At 47.8% G+C, this 22,075-nt stretch overlaps 1 pseudogene; it reads left to right on the top strand.

The window, feature by feature from the left end:
- The window catches only part of LOC138072328 (ankyrin repeat domain-containing protein 26-like), a 78,859-nt pseudogene extending 57,488 nt beyond the window's left edge, over positions 1–21,371 (top strand).
- The last annotated feature ends 704 nt before the right edge of the window (positions 21,372–22,075 follow it).

The raw sequence follows: 22,075 nt of genomic DNA, 5'->3' as shown, positions 1-22,075 counted from the left end.
AAACACAAGAAAGCTACACACACACCAGATGCAAATAAGCTCAGGGGAAGGGCACTCAATCTGCCCCGGGTGGGGAGCGAGTTGATGACATCCACGGGAAGCAGGCAGGGATGGAGGCTGCAGATCCAACCACTCCCCTGGATGAGGTGTTTCCAGAAAGGGCTCCGCGTCTCTGTCCAGAGCGGGGGCCCGTTCTGCCTGCAGGGGTAGGTCAGTCATAGTGGGCATCTGGGTCTTGGGCAGGAGGCAGGGCAGGCTTTCCCTGCAGAGGTGGTGACTCATCCCCTGACTCGGGTTCTCCTGCCAAAGCCCGAGCAGGTACAGGTGCAGGTGGAGGTGGATGTTCTCATTAAGGGCGTGGGACATCGGTGCCTGTGGCTGGGGGTCCTGCAGGCACAGAGGTCCGATATGCCCAGAGTGCTGGCCAGTACCCAGCTGGCCCGGTGTCTTTGGGATGGGAAGTCTCAGGTCTCGATCTCCCCTCAGTAGATCCCTGGGTCCTGGACCTGTAGCACCCACTGCTGTGGGGACAGGACTTGGAAGTAGAGTCTGGTTCTAATGAGAGGCCAGTGCTAGAGCTGTGAGAGAAGAGAAGGTTACCCATCGCCAGCATTTTGATGTGTGTATATGGGGACAGAAAGCTTCCCAGAGAATCACAAAGAATACCCAGGGTAGGATGCACTCTGACTGCAGTGTGAAAGATGGGTGGTGTGAGGCCAGGCTTTGTTCCAGGCCCAGACCAGCTTTGGGGGACTTCTCCCTGTGTACCTCAGCACCCCCTCCCCACACACTCACATGGATAGCCCCAGCCTCTTCACCTCTGTATTCTGTGCTGCTGTGCTCCAGGTCCACCTGATGCCTCAGAGGCTGGGGTTCTCGGGGCTCAGGGTCAGAGCCGGGTGTGCTGAGCTCCATAGCAGCCTGAGACTGGGCCCCGGGGTGTGTCCTGGGTGGTGTGTGGAGCAGGCCTTCCCCACTTCCTCTTCATTCCCAGTTGGGCTGATCCCTACATGGGCACGCTCACCTGGACCCTGCACTGGGCTTCACGGGCAGGGGGATGGTGAACCGACACTTCCCTCTGGGAGGTTACTGGAGTGCCCCCCTCATTGGCCACATCAACTGGGAAGCTCTGAAATGACACTGACTGTCAGCCAGCCCTGCCTGGAGTTTACTGACTTGGGCCTGACCAGTATGGCAGCTGCTTCTGCTTGCTCGAAATTCTGCTGCCAGCAGAAACATGTGTCTGCTCAGGTACCCACCCTGGACGAAGGAGACGCCCCTGAGGGTGTGGGGTCTTCCTGGGCAGCTGGTGCTTCCTGGACTCTCCCCATTCTGCCCAGCCTGCTCTCCCCTGGTGTGTGGACACACCCAGCCCACAGATTTCTGAGCCACATCCGAGGGGCTTGCTTGAGGCAGAGATACCCCAGGAAACCCCCATCCACACACACAGGCAAAGGACTCAGGTTTACCTGGATGGGATGGGAGAGGGGACATGGCCCAGGCTGGAGCTCCCGTGTTACCTTTCTGTTCCTTTGGGCAAAAGGCCAGAGGCCTCTCGGGCGGGGTGTCCTAGGCAGCACCAACTGCATTCCAACACACTCTGCTGGTGAGCTCTCCCGAGGCCCCAGCCTCTGGCAAGGGGCAAACAGCTAAACATCCCAGCTGCCTGTGAACTGGCTGGGGGCTCCTCTCTGCTGTGAGGCCTGGAGATCCGTTTTCTGTGTTCTGTTGGGTTCTGTTGCCAGGAAGTGACGTAATTTCCTGGGTTCCTTGCCGAGGTCCCTTACACAAAGCTCCCCAAGCAAACCTATGGGTTTCTGTCTGTTCACCCACCCCCTTAGGCCATGTGCAGGCACAGTGACACCCACACTGCTCACCCCACAGCTTTGGCAGGCCTGGGTGCAGCCAGGGCCTGAGCTCTGATGGCACAGCTCTTTCAGACAGGCTCCTTCTTCTCATCTGTGATGTGGCCCTTGACAAGCCATATGCCCCTCAGGGTTTCCCTAGTCTCTCCATCTGCAGAGTGGGGTCAATCTCTCATCTACTGCCTTGGTCTGTCAGCCTACAACACCTACATGCCTTTCATGGGGCTGATATCACATGGAGCTAGTGCCCTGGGACTTTCCAAAGGCAATATTCAATACATGGCTGACCTAGCACAGAATGGGGCAGAAACAGGGCTGGATGGGCTCTGGGACCTCGGCAAAGGCAATCCCCCTTCCTGCCATTTTGGGACCCAGCCCTCTCCCTCCACCAATGGAAGACTGAAAGGAAGACTGGAAGGTCGCCTTCTCTTATTTAAAAGAGGACCCAACTTTCTGGTCCTCTTTTTTCCATTGAGATTCTGGTTCAAGTGCCCCATCTTGGCTTCTGTGGGTGGCTGAGCCTATAATGGCTCCCTGCATTCTTCTCCTTTACTCTCATAAGCTTGGGTCATTTTCCCACTTCTGCAGTGGATGGGCACTGTAATTACTTCTAACTTGAGATAGATTTATGAAAAAGTCTGTAAAATCTCATTTCCTCTCTTTTGTTCAGTGTCTCTCTCTAGACATGTCATTCTTTTCCTTTCGAAATTCAGTCTCTGTCTTCCTTTTTCTCTTTCTCTCTGTCTCTCCTGTGGATGAATGGATACCTTTGAATGCACATGGATATTGTTAGATTACGGATAGGATTTAGGGATAGGTTAGAGTGAGCTAAAGTGTTTAGTTTGGAGTTGGTGTTGGGGGATGGGACAAGAGTAGTGCTTTTTTTCTTGGAGACTTGAGTGCTGTTTGTTCTTAGTCTATTTTACATAGGAACCGCTTATCAGATACATCACTTGCAAGTCGCCTCTTATGTTCAGTTTACTATCTTTTTGATTTGTGAAAGCTTGATTCCCTGGTGGCTCAGATGGTAAAGCATCTGCCTGCAATGTGGGACCATGATTTGATCCCTGGGATGGGAAGATCCCCTGCAGAAGGAAATAGCAACCCACTGCAGTACTCTTGCCTAGAAAATTCCATGGATGGAGGAGCCTGGTGGGCTACAGTCCATGGAGTCACAAAGAGTCAGACACATCTGAGCGACTACACTTTACCTGTGGTTGACACACAGATTTGTAGTTTCAACACCACTAAAGGTTGTGTGCGGGTGCAGGAGGGCCGAGAGGAGCTACTCCACGTTCAAGGTCAGGAGGGGCGGCCCTGATGAGATACCCCTCGTCCAAGGTAAGGAGCAGTGGCTGCACTTTGCTGGAGCAGCCATGAATACATACTCCACGACCAAGGTAAGAGAAACCCAAGTAAGATGGTAGGCATTGTGTGACGGCATCAGAAGGCAGACACACTGAGACCATAATCACAGACAACTAGCCAATCTGATCACATGGACCACAACCTTGTCTAACTCAATGAAACTAGGACATGCCATGAGGGGCCGCCCAAGGTGGACCGGACATGTTGGAAAGGGCTGACAGAATGTGGTCCACTGGAGAACGGAATGGCAAACCACTTCAGTATTCTTACCTTGAGAACCCCATGAACAGTATGAAAAGGCAAAATGAGAGGATACTGAAAGAGGAACTCCCAGGTCGGTTAGTGCCCAATGTGATACTGGAGATCAGTGGAGAAATAACTCCAGAAAGACTGAAGGGATGAAGCCAAAGCAAACACAATACCCAGTTGTGGATGTGACTGGTGAAACAAGCAAGGTCCGATGCTGTAAAAAGCAATATTGCATAGGAACCTGGAATGTTAGGTTCAGGAATCAAGGCAAATTGGAAGAGGTCAAACAGGAGATGGCAAGAGTGAACACTGACATTTTAGGAATCAGCGAACTAAAATGGACTGGGATGGGAGAACGTAAGTCAGATGACCATTATATCTACTACTGTGGGCAGGAGTCCCTTAGAAGAAATGGAGTAGCCATCGTGGTCAACGAAAGAATCTGAAATGCAGTACTTGGATGCCCTCTCAAAAATGACAGAATAATCTCTGTTCCTCTCCAAGGCAAACCACTCAATATCAGGTAATCCAAGCTTATGCCCAAACCAGTAATGCTGAAGACGTTGACGTTGAAAGGTTCTATGAAGACTTTCAAGATCTTTTAGAACTAACACCCCATAAAGTTGTCCTTTTCATTCTAGGGGACTGGAATGCAAAAGTAGGAAGTCAAGAAACACCTGGAATAAATTTGGCCTTGGAGTACAGAATGAAGCAGAGCAAATAATAGAATTTTGCCAGGAGAACACACTGGTCATAGCAAACTCCTGCTTCCAACAACACAAGAGAAGACTCTACACATGGACATCATCAGATGGTCAACACGGAAATCAGACTGGTTATATTCTTTGCAGCCAAAGGCAGAGACGCTGCATACAGTGTGCAAAAACAAGATGAGCAGCTGAGTGGCTCAGACCATGAACTTTTTATTGTTAAATTTAGACTTAAATTGAAGAAAGTAGGAAAAACCACTAGACAATTCAGGTATGACATAAATCAAATCCCTGATGATTATATAGTGGAAGTGAGAAATATTTTTAACGGATTAGACCTGATAGACTGCCTGATGGACTATGGATGGAGGTTCGTGACATTGTACAGGAACAGGGATCAAGACCATCCCAAAGAAAAAGAAAGGCAAAAAAGCAAAATGGCTGTCTGAGGAGGCCTTACAAATAGCTGTGAACAGAAGAGAAAAGAAAAGCAAAGGAAAAAAGGAAGGATATAAGCAATGAACACATTGTTCCAAAGAATATCAAGGAGAGATAAGACAGCCTTCAGGAGCGAACAATGCAAAGAAATAGAGGAAAACAGCAGAGTGGAAAAGACTAGAGATCTCTTTCAGAAAATTAGAGATACCAAGGGATCATTTCATGCAAAGATGAGCTCGATTAAGACAGAAATGGTGTGGACCTAACAGAAGTAGAAGATATAAAGAAGAAGTGACAAGAATTCACAGAACTGTACCAGAAAGATCTTCACGACCCAGATAATCACGATGGTGTGATCACTCATGTATTATCAGACATCCTGGAATGTGAAGTCAAGTGGGCCTTAGCATCACTACGAAGAAACTAGTGAAGGTGATGGATTGCCAGTGGAGCTCTGTCAAATCCTGAAGGATGATGCTATGAAAGGGCTGCACTCGATATGCCAGCAAATTTGGAAAACTCAGCAGTGGCCACAGGGCTGGAAAAGGTCAGTTTTCATTCCAAGGCCAAAGAATGCTCAAACTACCGCACAGTTGCACTCATCTCACACGCTGGTAAAGTAATGCTCAAAATTCTCCAAGCGAGGCTTCAGCAATACATGAACCGTGAACTTCCAGATATTTAAGCTGGTTTTAGAAAAGGCAGAGGAGCCAGAGATCAAATTGCCAACATCTGCTGAATCATCGAAAAAGCAAGAGTTCTAGAAAAACATTTGTTTCTGATTTATTGACTATGCCAAAGCCTTTGACTGTGTGGATCACAATAAAGTGTTGGAAAATTTTCAAGAGATGGGAATACCAGATCACCTGATCTGCCTCTTGAGAAACCTATATGCAGGTCACAAAGCAAAAGTTAGAACTTGACATGGAACAACAGACTGGTTCCAAATAGGGAAAAGAGTACGTCAAGGCTGTATATTGTCCCCCTGCTTTTATATCGTTTATGCAGACAACATCATGAGAAAGGCTGGGCTGGAAGAAGCACAAGCTGGAATCAAGATTGCCAGGAGAAATATCAATAACCTCAGATATGGAGATGACAAACTCTTGTGGCAGAAAGTGAAGAGGAACTAAAGAGCCTCTTGATGAAAGTGAAAGAGGATTGTGAAAACATTGTCTTCAAGCTCAACATTCAGAAAACGAAGATCATGGCACCTTTCCCATCACGTCATGGCAAATAGATGGGGAATTGTGGATACAGTGTCAGACATTATTTTGAGGAGGCTCCAAAATCACTGCAGATGGTGTGTGCAGCCGTGAAATTAAAAGACACTTACTCCTTGAAAGGAAAGTTATGACCAACCTAGATAGCATATTCAAAAGCAGAGACATTAATTACTTTGCCAACAAAGTTCCGTCTAGTCAAGGCTATCGTTTTCCCAGTTGTCATGTATGGATGTGAGAGTTGGACTGTGAAGAAGGCTGAGCGCCGAAGAATTGATGCTTTTGAAGTGTGGTGTTGGAGAAGACTCTTGAGAGTCCCTTGGACTCCAAGGAGATCCAACCAGTGCATTCTGAAGGAGGGCAGCCCTGGGATTTCTTTGGAAGGAATGATGCTAAAGCTGAAACTCCAGTACTTTGGCCACCTCATGCGAAGTGTTGGCTCATTGGAAAAGACTCTGATGCTGGGAGGGATTGGGGGCAGGAGGAGAAGGGGACGACAAAGGATGAGATGGCTGGATGGCATCATTGACTCGATGGACGTGAATCTGAGTGAACTCCGGGAGTTGGTGATGGACAGGGAGGCCTAGCGTGCTGTGTTTCTTGGAGTCGCAGAGTCAGACACGACAGAGCCACTGAACTGAACTGAACTGAATATGTAAAGGAAGAGAGTAGGCCCATTTGGGCTATTTTGCACCCATTGGGAAAGTAAGTTGGATCCCTGCCTCACAAAACACCACCATAGCAATTAAGACACATACGAAGAACCAACAATTGAAAGGAAAACTTGAGAAATTTTATAACAATTTGTGATGAGTGAATACCTTACTTTATAATCAAGATATAATGCATTTTTAAACATTTGTTAGTTTAGGGCATAGAGCAAGGTGATTGAGGAATTCAGTGTCTCAGGGGCTTCCTTGGACAAAATTCACTCCATTTGAGGGGCCCCTGGAACATGTCCTGCACTCAGAACAGGGAAGAATTCTGAAAGCCCAGAGCAGCTTGCAGTGGTGCTAGTGGGCATTTTTTCACTGAATCAATTATTCTACCATGACACACAGAAGAAGCCTAGATGCTAGGAGGGCGATCTCCAAGCCTATCTTCAAACAGGAGGCCTTGCTCCTTTGAATAGTGTTGCGTGAAACTACGCTTGGGAAGGGAAGAGGTGTGTCATGAATATTTTGTCTGCAGAGAACAAAGTGCTGTGTAGAGACGTTGTGCAAGCTCGTCCCAGGACACGGAGCACAAGGACACAGTGACTTGGTTCTCAGCCCTGCTCTTGGGGCATTGCACTGTCTCTACCTTGACATATGGTGAGGCCCTCACAGGTGTCCTGAAGAGTATGGGCACATGACCTGAATCTGTCCAATCTGTGTGTTCCATCCTCCCTTGCTACCGTGATGGGCTCAGGACTTGGGCAGTGACCAATCGGGACCCAGGCCTGGGACTCAGGCTGCAATCAAGGGGAAGCAGAGCTCTGGTTCTGCTGAAAGGGGCGGGGCTGGTGAGGTCAGTCTACAGCAGTGGGAGGAGTGTGAGGTCAGCCTGGGGCAATTGGTGACCTTTCTGCTCCTGTCAGGGCAGAGGCACTGGATTGAGAAAGAGGGTGCTGCTGAGCCCAGGTTTTGGAAGCGCTGGCTCCTGCTGTGGTCTTGAAGCTCCACCTGAGGCTGGAGGGAAGCCGTTTGCCGGTGAGCCCTCCTGCTTATCTGTCAGCTTGTGGAACCACGCTGGTTTTCTGTCCAGCGGGCTAAGTGGAGACCCTGCAAATACAAGTGTGTTGGTTTTGGCTGGCTTCAGGGAAGAAACGCCAGATGGCACTGGGAGACTTCAGTCTAATCTGGATTCAGGCGATATCTCTTGAAAGTGAAGGGACAAGTCCTTCTATCGTGTCCGACTCTTTTCGACCCCATAGACTTTGTATTCATGGAATTCTGCATGCAAGAATACTGGAGTGGGCAGCCTTTCCCTTCTCCAGGGGATCTTCCAATCCCAGGGGTCGAACCCAGGTCTCTGCACGCAGGCAGATTCTTTACCTCCTGAGCCACAAAGAGGCCCAAGATTATTGGACTGGGTAGCCTGACCCTTCTGCAGCAGATCAGGATATCCTGACCCAGGAACGAAACTGGGCTCTCCTGCAATGCAGGAGCTTATGTCACCAGCTGAGGTATCAGGGAAGCCCAATATCTCTTAACACCAGCTACTAATTGTAGGATTACCCTAAAGAGTCGTCACAGGTTTAAGGTACCAACCTATTAAGGTAGCAATCAATGGCCTTATTCTAGAGGACAAAACTAGAGCTCTAAGAAGGGGGTAACTCAGGTATAGCAAGGAAGTGTGTATGCAGACAAACCCCGCAGTTCCTGCTGTTAGAACTCAGGGAGGCCACATGGTGAAGCTTGTCTGTGTGACAGGGGCTAAGGGACCCAGCCCACACTGGGTGCTGCAGGGACCTGACTTGGTAACTGCCGTCTGGCAGCTCGGAGACTCACAAAGTCAGTTTGCACTGAAGAAAGGAATGGCACCTCCCTTCATCCACCCCGCCACACCCTCTGGGTCCTCCCACACCCTGCTCCCTTTCTCTTGCTTTCTGAGGAAATTAGAGTCATGCTCATGTGACCACATTGCCTGTTCAATGTTCACAGGCTACCATTGGAGCTGCTAAAACAGAGGCAAAGAGCCTTTGGCCCTGAGTATCTCTCTTTCCTTTGCACCATCGAGGCCCTCCTCCACCCTTAAACACCAGCGGCCTTTTCTGAGATGCGCAGGCACCCTCCCTCATTTTGCAACAAGTTGTATCCAGTGCTGTCCTTTCAATGCCTCCCTTGAAACTCAGCTCATGTGCTCCTTTGCCTGCATGGTGGCCCACCTGGCTGCCATGGGAGGGACAGAGCTGACTGTGAATCCAAAGCTCAGATCTGACAGCTGAGAATCTGTGTATAAAGGACCTGATTATTCACACTGTAAAGGTTGAAGTAGGCTCCAGGGGTCCAGAACTAGGGCTTGGGCCAAAGTGACTCCACAGGCTTTAGGATGCCAGGGGAGACTTCTGGCTCTAGTGAGGGTGGGGCGAGTTTCTTGAGGTTCTGAAGGCCCACTGTGTGCAGGTTCACAGTGCATAGAGAAGAGAAGTTGGAGTCTACCCTGGAGGTGGTCGCAGCTCATGGCTGAGCTAGACAGGCAGGCAGGTCCTGAAAGCACCTGAGCTGCCTTCCTGAAGGAGGGAGTGGGGCAGAGGAAGAGACCCACGTCTGCTCCCTCGTGTGGTACCCGGGGCATGTTGACACCAGAGTAAACACTTACACGGTGATGACCATCACTGCTCTCTGCAAAGGGTTTACACTGGCATGTGTCTTCATCTGAGAAGTCAGGCCGTCTCAAAACTACACTGGCCATGGGCATGGCCTGTCCACCCTCACATGTTTCTTCTCTTCCTAATTGAACATTCATTTCCGAGAGGGTTTTTGGGCCACAGGATGTTGTGTTTTCTCTAGCTTTGTCCAATGAGGAACACTTTTTTGGTTGTTGGTGTTATTCATTTTCCAGCTCTCTCTTTTGGCTTCTGTGAATTTGTGGATCAGGAAGAGCTCTGCATCTCCCTTCTGACTGAGATGTCACATTTACAACAGGAATGCCTATATGGATTACGTTTGCCGAAAGGGCTTGGTTTTGCAGATGACATCCTGAAAGTACCTACACTGTCCTTTCAGTTACCCAAATGGTACTTCAAATGAAATAAAAAGAATTCTTAAGCTTAGTCTTAGAATATGTGGAGAGTCAGAAAAATCACCTGGAGAATGAAAAAGTTACCCACTCCAATATTCTGGCCTAGATAACTCCATGGACTGTAAAAACCATGGGACTGCAAAGAGTCTAACAAGACTAAGCACCCATAATGTTCCCTTTCTGTCAGAAAAATAATCAATTTTTCTATCATTTCAGTGATTGGCCTTGATTGTGGACACCCAAAAAATGGGAAGAAATGGAGAAAGAAGAAGACTGAATGTTGTCAGGTGGGGGAGGGAGGAATGGGGCATGCTTGACATGAATCTAGGCTTTGCTGGGAAGTGGGGGGATAGAATGAGAAGATGCGAATGTAGACATTGGTGATGGTTACACAGCATTGTGAAGGCCTTAATATTCCCAAATTACATCAATTAAAGTAAAATTTATTAACAAAACTTAACAGAAAAAATACATGAATCCATGAAAAAATAAAACATCACAAGAAAGCTACACACACACCAGATGCAAATAAGCTCAGGGGAAGGGCACTCAATCTGCCCTGGGTGAGGAGCGAGTTGATGGCATCCACGTGAAGCAGGCAGGGACAGAGGCTTCAGAGCCAACTGCTCCGCTGGACGACATGTTTCCTGAAAGGGCTCTGGGTCTTTGTCCAGAACGGGGGCCCGTTCTCCCTGCAAGGGTGGGTCAGTCATAGTGGGCATCTGGGTCTTGGGCAGAGGGCAGGGCAGTCTCTCCCTGCAGAGGTGGTGACTCATCCCCTGACTCGGGATCTCCTACCAAAACCTGAGCAGGTACAGGTGCAAGTGGAAGTGGATATTCTCGCTGAGGGGGTGGGACATCGGTGCCTGTAGCTGGGGGTCCTGCAGGCACAGACGTCCGATATGCCCAGTGTGCTGACCAGTACCCAGCTGGCCTGGTGTCTTTGGGATTTGAAGTCTCAGGTCTCGATCTCCCCTCAGTAGATCCCTGGGTCCTGGACCTGTAGCACCCACTGCTGTAGGGACAGGACTTGGAAGTGGAGTCTGGTTGTAATGAGAGGCCAGTGCTAGAGCTGTGAGAGAAGGGAAGGTTACCCATCGTCAGCATTTTGATGTGTGTATAAGGGGACAGAAAGCTACCCAGAGAATCACAAAGAATACCCAGCATAGGATGCACTCTGATTACACTGATGCACTCTGAAAGATGAGTGTTTTGAGGCCAGGCTTTGTTCCAGGCCCAGACCCAGCTATGAGGGACTCTTCCCACCTTCCCTCTTGATCCTCAAAAGGGTCCTTGACACCCTCGAGGCAACTCAAGAAGTTCCCTGACATACCCATCTCCACTCGAGAGGAATACCGAGGGTCCCGCCACAACTCAAGAAAAGCCCCATTTTCCTTCCTCATATCGAGATGAGGGTCCGTTTCCCTGCTTCGTCAGGAAAGGAATCCCGGTGTTCCCGTCCCACCTCAGGAGGAGGCCATCTCAACTTGAAACTCGAGAGGAACTCCAGGGGTCATGCCGCAATTCCAAGAGACCCCGATGTCCTAATCTGCTCCAGATAAACCTGATTCCCCTGCACTGCCTCGACTGTCACCCCGAGTATTGGCTCCAAGCACGATGGCAGTTGTGATAGCCCTGTGGCACCACGAGAGAAAGCCACTGATCCCTATGTCAACTCGACAGAAGGCTGACACTGCTTTGACAGCTCGAGAGGAAAGTGGACTTGCGTGTCTCCACATGAGACGAGGACTGACTCCCCTGTGGAAACTCCATAGGAACCCAGAGATCCATGTCAGCACTAGAGAGGAAACCTGAGGTTCCAGCCTCAACTCCAGATGTGGACCTCAGCCCTGGCACTGACTGGAGAGGAATCCCGGGAGGCCCCTCGCAACTCGCATGGAGACTAGACTTTCCTGAGGCAACATGAGTGGTTCCCTGAGGTCCCTGTCCTAACTCGAGAGGAAGCCCAAGTTTCATGCCCGAAATCGAGAAAAACCAGGAGATTCTCTCCTCAACGCAAGATGTGGCTCTTTTCGGCTGTGGAGTCTCGACAGAAATCCCACCTACCCTCTTGAGCCTCGAAAGGGTCCTTGACACCCTTGATGCAACTCAAGAAGTTCTCTGATGTACCCGTCTCCACTCGAGAGGAACACCGAAGGTCCCACCACAACTCAAGAAGAGCCCCGTTTTCCTTCCTCCTCTCGAGATGAGGGTCTGTTTCCCTGCTTCATCGGGAAAGGAATCCCAATGTTCCCGTCACACCTCAAGAGGAGGTGGTCTCAACTTAAAACTCGAGAGGAACTCCAGGGGTCGTGACACAATTCCAAAATATCCCGATGTCCCAATCCACTCCAGATAAAGCTGATTCCCCTGCACTGACTCCACTGTCATCCCAAGTATCAACTCGAAACACGATGACAGGTGTGACAGCCCTATGGCACCTCAAGAGAAAGCCACCAATCCGTTTGTCAAGTTGAAAGGATGCCTGACACTACATTTACAGCTCTAGAGGAAAGCAGACTCACATGTCTCCACATGAGACAAGGCGTGACTCCCCTGTAGAAACTCTGTAGGAACCCCGATGCCTGGAGCCAGCATGGGGAATCCTGCCCATTACAAAGGTCATTTTGAAGATGGTCTGGCAGAAGTCAAAGGCTGAGATCAGGCCTCCGGGATACCCCTGGTTTTTCCTGAGCATCTACCCCCAAATCCAGAGTCTGCCTGCTTCATTGTACTGTGTTTCCCACTCTTCTAGCATAACAGGGGGCCATCCCTGACCACCTTTCTCTGGAAAGAGTTAACTTAGAGCTCCAGTTAACAGTCTCCTGCATATAAAAGGAGTGTCTCAGCTCAAACCCCTCTGATGGCTCTCTAACTTGCCTGACAGTTAGAGACTTTTACAATTTGTGATTGTTTACAGCCCCTCAACCGCGAGAGGCATGAAGCTTAAAGCATCTTAAAGATATAGAGCCTTTTCTAAAGAGCTAAGAATTATATTGGTGATAGTTTTCACTGTTGAGTCAATGACTGCTGCCAGGCCTCCATATTCTTTATCTCTTAGGCACCTGGAGGATATTAATCAATGTAATATGGATGCAGAAATAGGAATATAGTAGTTTTGATGTTAGCAACACTAGACTTTTGAGTTAATGAATTTTCTCTTTGTTATAAATCACTGTACTCCTCTTTCTTTGTTATAAATAGTTTTGTCCTTGTTATGTAAGAATGTAACTTTATTTAGTGCTTTCTGAGAGTGGCACCAGACTTTAGTAAGAACAACACTTTTAAAGCCAATAAGTTTTCTGGTTGACAGACCCTTATCCGAAAAGGGCCATAAAATGCTAATAGGCCTAGCCAGAAGATGATGTAAATCACCTAAGACTTGTGTATGCAGGTAGGTATGCAGAGAGAAAGCCTGGTCTCGATAAGAGTCAGGGCTGCTGACATTGCATAACTTTGTATTATCCATTGATCTCTATGTACAACCAAAAGTATAAAAGCTTTCCTGAACAATAAAGAATGGGCCAGTTCCTGGAAAGACTGATTCTCCCGTGTCTTTTCTTTCTTACTCTATTTTCTGGCTGATCCCCATCTGGGGCATAGATTCTAGCCGTGTCTATTATTTGCCCGGGCTTCTAAGACCCATGTGAGAGGGAGCCCAAGGCGGGGCACCCTCCGCTATTCAAGGGGGCGCCTGTGGCCCTACATAGACGGTTCAAGTCCCTTGTTTCGGGGCGTTATAGGCTTTCTATCTAAACCAAGGAATACAGCCTCTTTCCTCCTCTAAATTTCCTACTACACTATTCTTTCCTAATCTCTCTTTATATTTCCAAATAAATAAGTTTTTCCTCACCGACTCTGTCCCCACTTCTAATTATGTGGATCCACCGGGGATGGACCTCAGCACACCAAGATCCATGTCAGCACTGGAGTGGAACCCTGACGTTCTGGCCTCAACTTCAGATCAGTACCTCGGCCTGGGCAATGACTGGAGAGGAATCCTGAGAGGCCCCTCGCAACTCACATGGAGACTGGACTTTTCTGAGGCAACATGAGTGGGTCTCTGAGGTCCCCGTCATAACTCGAGAGGAAAATCAAGTTTCCTGCCACACCTTGAGAAAAACCAGGAGATTCTCCCCTCAATGCGAGATGGGTCCCTTTTCTGCTGAGGTGTCTCGAGAGAAACCCCACCTTCCTTTGAGCCTTGAAAGGGTCCTTGACACCCTTGATGCAACTCAAGAAGTTCCCCAACATACAGGTCTCTACTTGAGAGGAACACCGAGTGTCTTGCCACAACTCAAGAAGAGCCCCGGTTTTCCCTCCTCATCTCGAGTTGAGGGTGAATTTCCCTGCTTCATCAGGAAAAGGAATCCCGGCATTCCCGTTGCACCTCAGAGGAGGCACTCTCAACTTGACACTCGAAAGGAACTCGAGGGGTAGTGCCACAATAGCAACAGACTCCGATGTCCCAATGCACTCCAGATACACATGATTCCCCTGCACTGACTCGACTGTCACCCTGAATATCAACTGAAAACACGATGGAGTTGTGACAGCCATGTGGTAGCTCGAGAGAAAGCCACAGATCCTATGTCAACTAGACAGGAAGCCTGACACTACTTTGACAGCTTGAGAGGAAAATGGACTTGCATGTCTCCAAGAGAGGCGAGGCCTGACTCCCCTGTTGAAACTCCATAGGAACCCCAAGATCCATGTCAGCCCTGGAGAGGAAACCTGAGGTTCCAGCTTCAATTCCAGATGAGAACATATGCCCTGGAACTGACTGGAGAGGAATCCAAGAGACCCCTCACAACTCGCATGGACACCTGACTTTCCTGAGGCAATACTAGTGGGTCCCTGAGGTCCCAGTTGGAACTAGAGAGGAACCCCAAGTTTCCTTCCACAACTCGAGAAAAACCAGGAGATTATCCCCTCAACGTGAGATGAGGCCCTTTTATGCTGCGGCATCCCAAGAGAAAATCCACCTTCCCTCTTGAGCCTCAAAAGGGTCCTTGACACCCTGGATGCAACTCAAGATGTTCCCCAACATAACCATCTCCACTTGAGAGGAACACCGAGGGTCCTGCCACAACTCAAAAAGAGGCCTGTTTTTCCCTCCTCATCTCGAGATGAGGGTCCATTTCCCTGCTTCTTCAAGAAAGGAATCCCAACGTTCCCATTGCATGTCAAGTGGAGGCTCTCTCATCTTGAAACTCGAGAGGAACTCCATGGGTCGTGCCACAATCCAACAGACCCTAACTACTCATTCACTCCAGATAGACCTGATTCCCCTGCACTGACTCGACTGTCACCCCGAGTATCGACCCACAACACGATGGCAGGTGTGACAGCCATGTGGCACATTTGGTGAAAGCCACATCCTTATGTTGACTCGACAGGAAGCCTGACACTGCTGTTACAGCTCGAGAGGATAGCAGACTTGCTTGTCTCCACACGAGATGAGGCCTGACTCCCCTGTTGAAACTCCATAGGTACCCCAAGATCCATGTCAGCACTGGAGAGGAACCCTGATGTTCCGGCCTCAGCTCCAAATGAGGACCTAGCACCTAGCACCGACTGGAGAGGAATCCCGAGAGGCCGTTTGCAACTCACATGGAGACTGGACTTTCCTGAGGCAACACAAGTGGGTCCTTGAGGTCCCCATCTTAACTCAAGAGGAACTCCAAGTTTCCTGCCGCAACTCGTGAAAAATCAGGAGATTCTCCCCTCAGTGCGAGCTGAGGCCTTTCTCACTGTGGCATCTTGAGAGAAATCCCACTTTTCCTCTTGAGCCTCAAAAGGGTCCTTGACACCCTTGATGCAACTGAAGAAGTTCCCCGACATACCCGTCTCCACTCGAGAGGAACACCGAGGGTCCTGCCACAACTCAAGAAGAGTCCCATTTTTCCTCCTCATCTCGAGATGAGGGTCCATTTCCCTGCTTCGTTGGGAGAGGAATCCTGGCGTTCCCATCACACCTCAAGAGGAGGCGTTCTCCACTTGATAGTCAAGAGGAATGCAAGGGGTCGTGCCACAATTCCAAAAGACCCTGTTGTCCCAATCCATCCAGATACAACTGATTCTCCTGCACTGACTCGACTGTCACCCCGAGTATCGAGTCACAGCACAATGGTACGTGTGACAGCCCTGTGGCACCTTGAGAGAAAGTCACAGATCTCTATGTCAACTCCACAGGAAGCCTGACACTGCTGTTACAGCTTGAGAGGAAAGTGGACTTGCATGTCTCTACACGTGACGAGGCCTGACTCCCCTGTTGAAAGTTCATAGGAACCCCAAGATCTATGTCAGCACTAGAGAGGAATCCTGAGGTTCTGGCCTCAGCTCCTGATGAGGACCTAGGACCCGGCACCAACTGGAGAGGAATTCCGAGAGGCCCCTTACAACTCGCATGGAGAATGGACTTTCCTGAGGCCCCACGAGCAGGTCCCTGAGGTTTCCATGGTAAGTCGAGAGCAACTCCAAGTTTCCAACCTCAACTCTAGAAAAATCAGGAGATTCTCCTCTCAACGCGAGATGAGGCCGTTTTCCACTGCAGCGTCTCGAGAGAGATCGCACCTTTCCTTTTGAGCCTTGAAAGGATCCTTGACGCCCTGGATGCAACTCAAGAAGTTCCCCGACATACCCGTCTCCACTCGAGAGGAACACCGAGGGTCCCGCCACAACTCAAGAAGAGCCCCGTTTATCCCTCCTCATCTCAAGATGTTGGTCCATTTCCCTGCTTCGTCAGGAAAGGAATCCTGGCATTCCCGTTGCACCTCAAGAGGAGGCGGTCTCCACTTGAAGCTCGAGAGGAACTGGGGGCATGCTACCGGGGTCCAGTGCCAGTTGGTTCCAGGGTATCTGAAGCCCGACGGCTAGGCCAGAGAGGTATATAGATATAGATCTATAGACGTAGAGTTATAGGGTAAGGTAAGACAACTGTTAAGATATTAGAGGAGAGAAAGAGGCTGATATTCCTTGGTTTACATAGAAAGCTAATAAAGTCTCAAGACAAGAGACTTGCTCTGTTCTCGTAGGCCACAGGCGCCCGCTTGAATAGCAGAGGGTGCCCCGCCTTAGGCTCCCTCTCGCATGGGTCTTAGATGCCCAGGTAGAAAAGTGAATGCAGAGAGCCTCTGTGTTCGAATGTATCAGCCTGAAGAAGAGAGGGAGTGAGAGGGAGAAAGAAAGAAATAATTGGTATGAGAGATGTCTAGCTTGTGCAAAAACCCCATAACTTTATTTTCAAAAGGTGCTTATATACCCTAAGTTTTATATAATGGAAGATGCAGAGTCATGAAGGGTCAACAGTCCTGACTCTTATCAATATCAGGCTTTCTTTCTGCATACCTTTTGGAATACAAAAGGTCTCAGGTGATTTACATTATCTTCTGGTCAGGAGGCCTCTTAACATTTTATGGCATTTTTCCTTGATAAATGTTAATCAACCAAAAAACTCATTTTCCCTTGACATGTCTTTTCTTTAATCTGCATCACCCTCAAAGTACTAAATAAAGTTACATCCTTATAGAACAAAGATGCAATTGGTTATAACAAAGAAAGTACTTAACTTAAAGATCTAATGTTGCTACTTGTTTTTTCTAGACAAATTATATTAATTAATGCACTCCCGGGTACACAACAAATAAAGGATATGAAAACTTGGCAGCAAGTATTGGCTCAACAATGAAACTCTTAACCAGTTCTATTCTAATGATTTTTTAACTCCTCAAAAGGCTCTACATTCCTAGATTTTTTAAAGCAACCTGTGCCTCTCGGGGTTGGGTGGCTGTAAACAATCACATACATAGCAGTAAAAGTCCGGATAAACCTGTCAGGCAAGTTAGAAAGCTATCAGATGGGTCTGAATTGAAACACTCCAAAAAGGCCCAGGAGACTTACTAACTAAAGATCTAAGTTAATTGTCTCTAGAGAAAAGTGGTCGAGGATAGCGCCCCCCCCCCCCCCGTCCCGTTAATGTCAGATGTGTTGGTGAGAGACATGAAATAATAAAACAGACAGATTCTGGTTCCTGAGTAGATGCTCGGGCAGAGGACCTCTAGAGACCTGATCCGCCTTGCCACGTCAGGCTCTTCCACATGACCATGTCATGAGTGGGATTTCACGTACGGTCTTCCAGCGTTGTGCCACAATTCAAAAAGACCCCATTGTCCAAATCAACTCGAGATAAACATGATTCCCCTGCACTTACTTGACTGTCACACCAAGTATTGACTCAAAACACGATGGCAGGTGTGACCACCCTGTGGCACCTCGAGAGAAAGCCACAGATGCCTATGTCAACTCGACAAGAAGCCTGACACTAATTTTCCAGCTCGAGAGGAAAGCGGACTTGCATGTTTCCATACGAGACGAGGCCTGACTCCCCTGTTGAAACTGTATAGGAACCCCAAAATCCATATCAACACTGGAGAGGAACACAGGCGTTCTGGCCTCCAGATGAGGAGCTAGGCCCTGGCACCAACTGGAGAGGAATCCCGAGAGGACCCTCACAACTCGCATGGAGACTTGACTTTCCTGAGGCAACATGAGCGGGTCCCTGAGGTCCCCGTCGTAACTTGAGAGGAACCCCGCAGTTCATGCTGCAACTTGAGAAAAATCAGGAGATTCTCCCCTCAACGTGAGATGAGGCCCTTTTCCTCTGCAGCATTTTGAGAGAAATCCTACCTTCCCTCTTGAGCATCAGAAGAGTCCTTGACACCCTTGATGCAACTCAAAGAAGTTGCATACCCATCTCCACTTGAGAGGAACACCGAGTGTCCTGGCACAATTCAAGAAGGTCCCCGTTTTTCCCTCCTCATCTCAAGGTGAGGGTCCATTTCCCTGCTTCAACAGAAAAGAATCCCGGCGTTCCCGTCGCACCTCAAGAGGAGGCGGTCTCCACTTGAAACTCAAGAGAAACTCTGCTGGGGTCCAGCCCTGGTGCATCCAGGGTAAATCAAAGTGGGGATGGACTCGGCATTTACAGGAAATTTGTTTAATTAAAGATATGGAGAGAAATTAGGGAAGAATAGTGTAGTAGGAAAATTAGTGGAGAAAAGAGACTGAACATTTGGTTTATGTGGAGAACGAATAAAACCCTGGGACAAGGGGTTTGAACCGCCTATTAGGCCACAGGCATCTTCCTGGTCTCCCGGAGGAGTGGAGACACAAAGTGCCTCCCCGTTCAGATCTTAGAAGCCCAGGCAAAATTAGTAGTTCTGGCAAGCTTCCACGCTCCAGATGGGAATTCATCCAGAAAAGAAGAGAGCGAGAAAACATGACACGGGTAAACGTGTTTCCAGGAACTGGTCCTGTTTCTTCGTTTTCCAAGGCCGCTTCTATACTTTAAGTCATATATAGAGATAAATGGGAAATACAAAGTCATGTGGAGTCAGCAGTCCTGACCCTTATTGAAACCACTCTTTCTTTCTGCATTCCTTCTGATATACAAAGTTCTCAGGTGATTTACATCAACTTCTGGCCAAGAGGCCTGCTAACATTTTATGACCCTTTCTGATGATGATTAGTCAACCAGAAAACTTATTTTCCCCAAAGGTGATTTTTCTTAAGTCAGGCACCACCCTCTGAAGGCACGAGATAAAGTTGCATTCCTACAGGGCAAAGGTGCAGTGGGCTATGATCAAGAAAAGAATTTACTTAGCCTAAGGTCTAAGGTGATTAATATCAAGGTTTGCCGGGGTCTAGCCCTGGTGAATCCAGGGAATTCGAAGCAGGGATGGCGTCGGCGAGGAAAAAACTTATTTATTTATTAATATAAGATTAGATTAGGAAGAAATAGTGTAGTAGGAAAATTAAGTGGAGAAAGAAGGCTGAATAACTTGGCTTCCGGGGAAGGCCAATAAAGTTCCAGACAAGGAGCTTGCACTATCTACATTGGGCCAGTGGCGCCCACTTGAATATTGGGGGGGTGCCCCACCTTGGGCTCCCCCTTGCATGGATTTTAAAAGCCGGGACAAGTAAGTATACATGGTGAGCAGCCCCGCTCCAGATGGGAATTCAGCCTGAAATTAGAGTAAAGAGGAGACACGGGGGAAACCATTCCAGTGACTGGCTCCCTCCCCTATTGTCTAGAAAAGCCTTTTATACCTTTTTCTTTTTGTACATAGAGATCAATGGGTAATACAAAATTATGCAGTGTTAGCAGCCCAGACTCTTATCAAAACCAGGCTTTTCTCTCTGCATATCTAATTGTATACACAAGTCTTAGGTGATTTACATCATCTTCAGGCCAAAAAGGGCCAATTAACATTTTACAGCCTTTTTTCTGATAAGGGTTTGTCAACCAGAAGACTTATTTGTGTTGATCTTCCCAAAGTCTGGTGCCACTCTCAGAAAGCACTAAATAAAGTTACACTCTTACATAGCAAGGACACAAGAAGAGTGCAGTGATATATAAGAAAAGAAGTAATTAACTCAAAAGTCTAGTGTTGCTAACATCAAAACTACTATATATCTTTTTCCATTTCCTGTTTACATTGATTAACATCCTCCCAGGTGCCTAAAAGATAAAGAATATGGAGGCCTGGCAGCAGTCATTGAGCCAATTGTGAAAACCCTCTACCAATATAATTTTTAACTCTTTAGAAAAGTCTCTGTATCTTTAAGATGATTTTAAGCTTTGTGCCTCTCAAAGTTGGGGGGCTGTAAGCAATTCACAAGCTGTAAGAAGTCCGGGGGAACCTGTTAGGCAAGCTAGAGAGTTATCAGAGGGGGTTTAACTGAAACATCCCTTTCAAATGCAGAAGGCTAAAGCCCTGATTTGACTTTTTCCAGAGAATATTAGAAGAGTGGAAAAGCAGGCAGATTCTTATATTTTTGGGGGGGTGGATGCTCAGGAAATTCCATGGGGAAAACCTGAGATCTGATTAGCCTTGCCATCAGAGCTCTGCCACATGACCTTGTCACGGGTGGAATTCCTCACGCTGGCTCCCGGCAAAGGTTAATACTTATTTCTCCTATATGCTAGTTATATCAGTAGGTGTGTATGAGGGGCAAGGGATATGGAGGCTTAGCAGCCAATATTGGCTTAACAATAAAACCCTCCACCGGTGTAATTTCTAACTAATTCGCTAATACTATACTCATAATTTTCTACTTTTCAAAAAAATCTGTATTTAGAAAGTTTATTGCATCTCGTGCCTCTCACAGTTGGGAGGCTGTGAACAATCACATGTGGCCAGACAAATCTATCAGGCAGGCTAGAGAGCCATCAGAGGAGCTTGTGGACTGAAAAACTCTTGTTACACTGAGGAGTTTTATTAACTGGAGCTCTAAGTTAGCTCCTTTTCAGAGAGACATGGTGGGTGATAGACCCCCGTAATGTCAGAAGTGTAGGTGAAAGCATAATGCAGTAAGGTAGGCAGACTCTGGTTTTGGGGGTAGATGCTCGAGAATGTCCATAGGGACCCCCGAGACCTGATCCCACCTTTGTGTATGTCAGGCCTCCTTCCTCATGACCTTTGCCATGGGCAGAATTGCTCACGCTGGCTCCCAGCATCTCCCCCTTTTTTATTTCTTAAAACAGCCAGATGCAGTTCAGTTGCGAGCTTCTGAATGCTCTGCCGAAGGATCCTGACAATACAAGGAAGAATGATTATGAGAAGCTAGATTACAGCACCCACAGGAGCATAACTGAAAATAGTAGACAGAATGTTCTTTCCAGAAATGAACTTAGAGAAACTGTGGAAAAAGTCATTAGCTGCTCCAGCGGCAGTAAAATCCAATCGAGAATGTTCCATGGTCTGTATCGGATTATGAAGTTTCCCTAAATCCAGGCAATGTCAGAGCTGTTCCAAACACCTGAATTATGATTTTTAATTTTTTCCATTCATAATCTGTCTCATTTACTATCAAGGATGTTATGCATATCCACCGGTAGTCGTCGTGACAAGACAGAGCCATTTTCACTTTTAGGGCTTACAGTTCAGTCCCAATATGCATTATTGCTTCTTCTAAGGCACCTACCCTCATCTCTAACTTCCTATCTATAGATTCTTTTTTTTTCCTTAGGGGATAAATATTTTATTTATTTATTTTCTATTTTAATTTTAATTTTTACTTTATTTTGCTTTACAATACTGTATTGGTTTTGCCATACATTGACATGAATCCACCACGGGTGTACATGAGTTCCCCATCCTGAACCCCTCTCCCACCTCCCACCCCATATCATCTCTCTGGATCATCCCCGTGCACTAGACCCAAGCATCCTGTATCCTGTATTGAACATAGACTGGCGATTAATTTCTTACATGATAGTATACATGTTTCAATGCCATTCTCCCAAATCATCCCACCCTTTCCCTCTCCCTCAGAGTCCAAAAGTCCATTCTATACATCTGTGTCTCTTTTGCTGTCTCACATACAGGGTTATCGTTACCATCTTTCTAAATTCCATATATATGTGTTAGTATACTGTATTGGTGTTTTTCTTTCTGGCTGACTTCGCTCTGTATAATCAGCTCCAGTTTCA

This window comes from Capricornis sumatraensis, unplaced genomic scaffold (assembly GCF_032405125.1).
Source record: "Capricornis sumatraensis isolate serow.1 unplaced genomic scaffold, serow.2 scaffold3, whole genome shotgun sequence".
Classification (NCBI taxonomy): Eukaryota; Metazoa; Chordata; class Mammalia; order Artiodactyla; family Bovidae; genus Capricornis; species Capricornis sumatraensis.
Note: the sequence above shows the minus strand (reverse complement) of the source record. Positions and strands in the feature narration are given on the sequence as shown.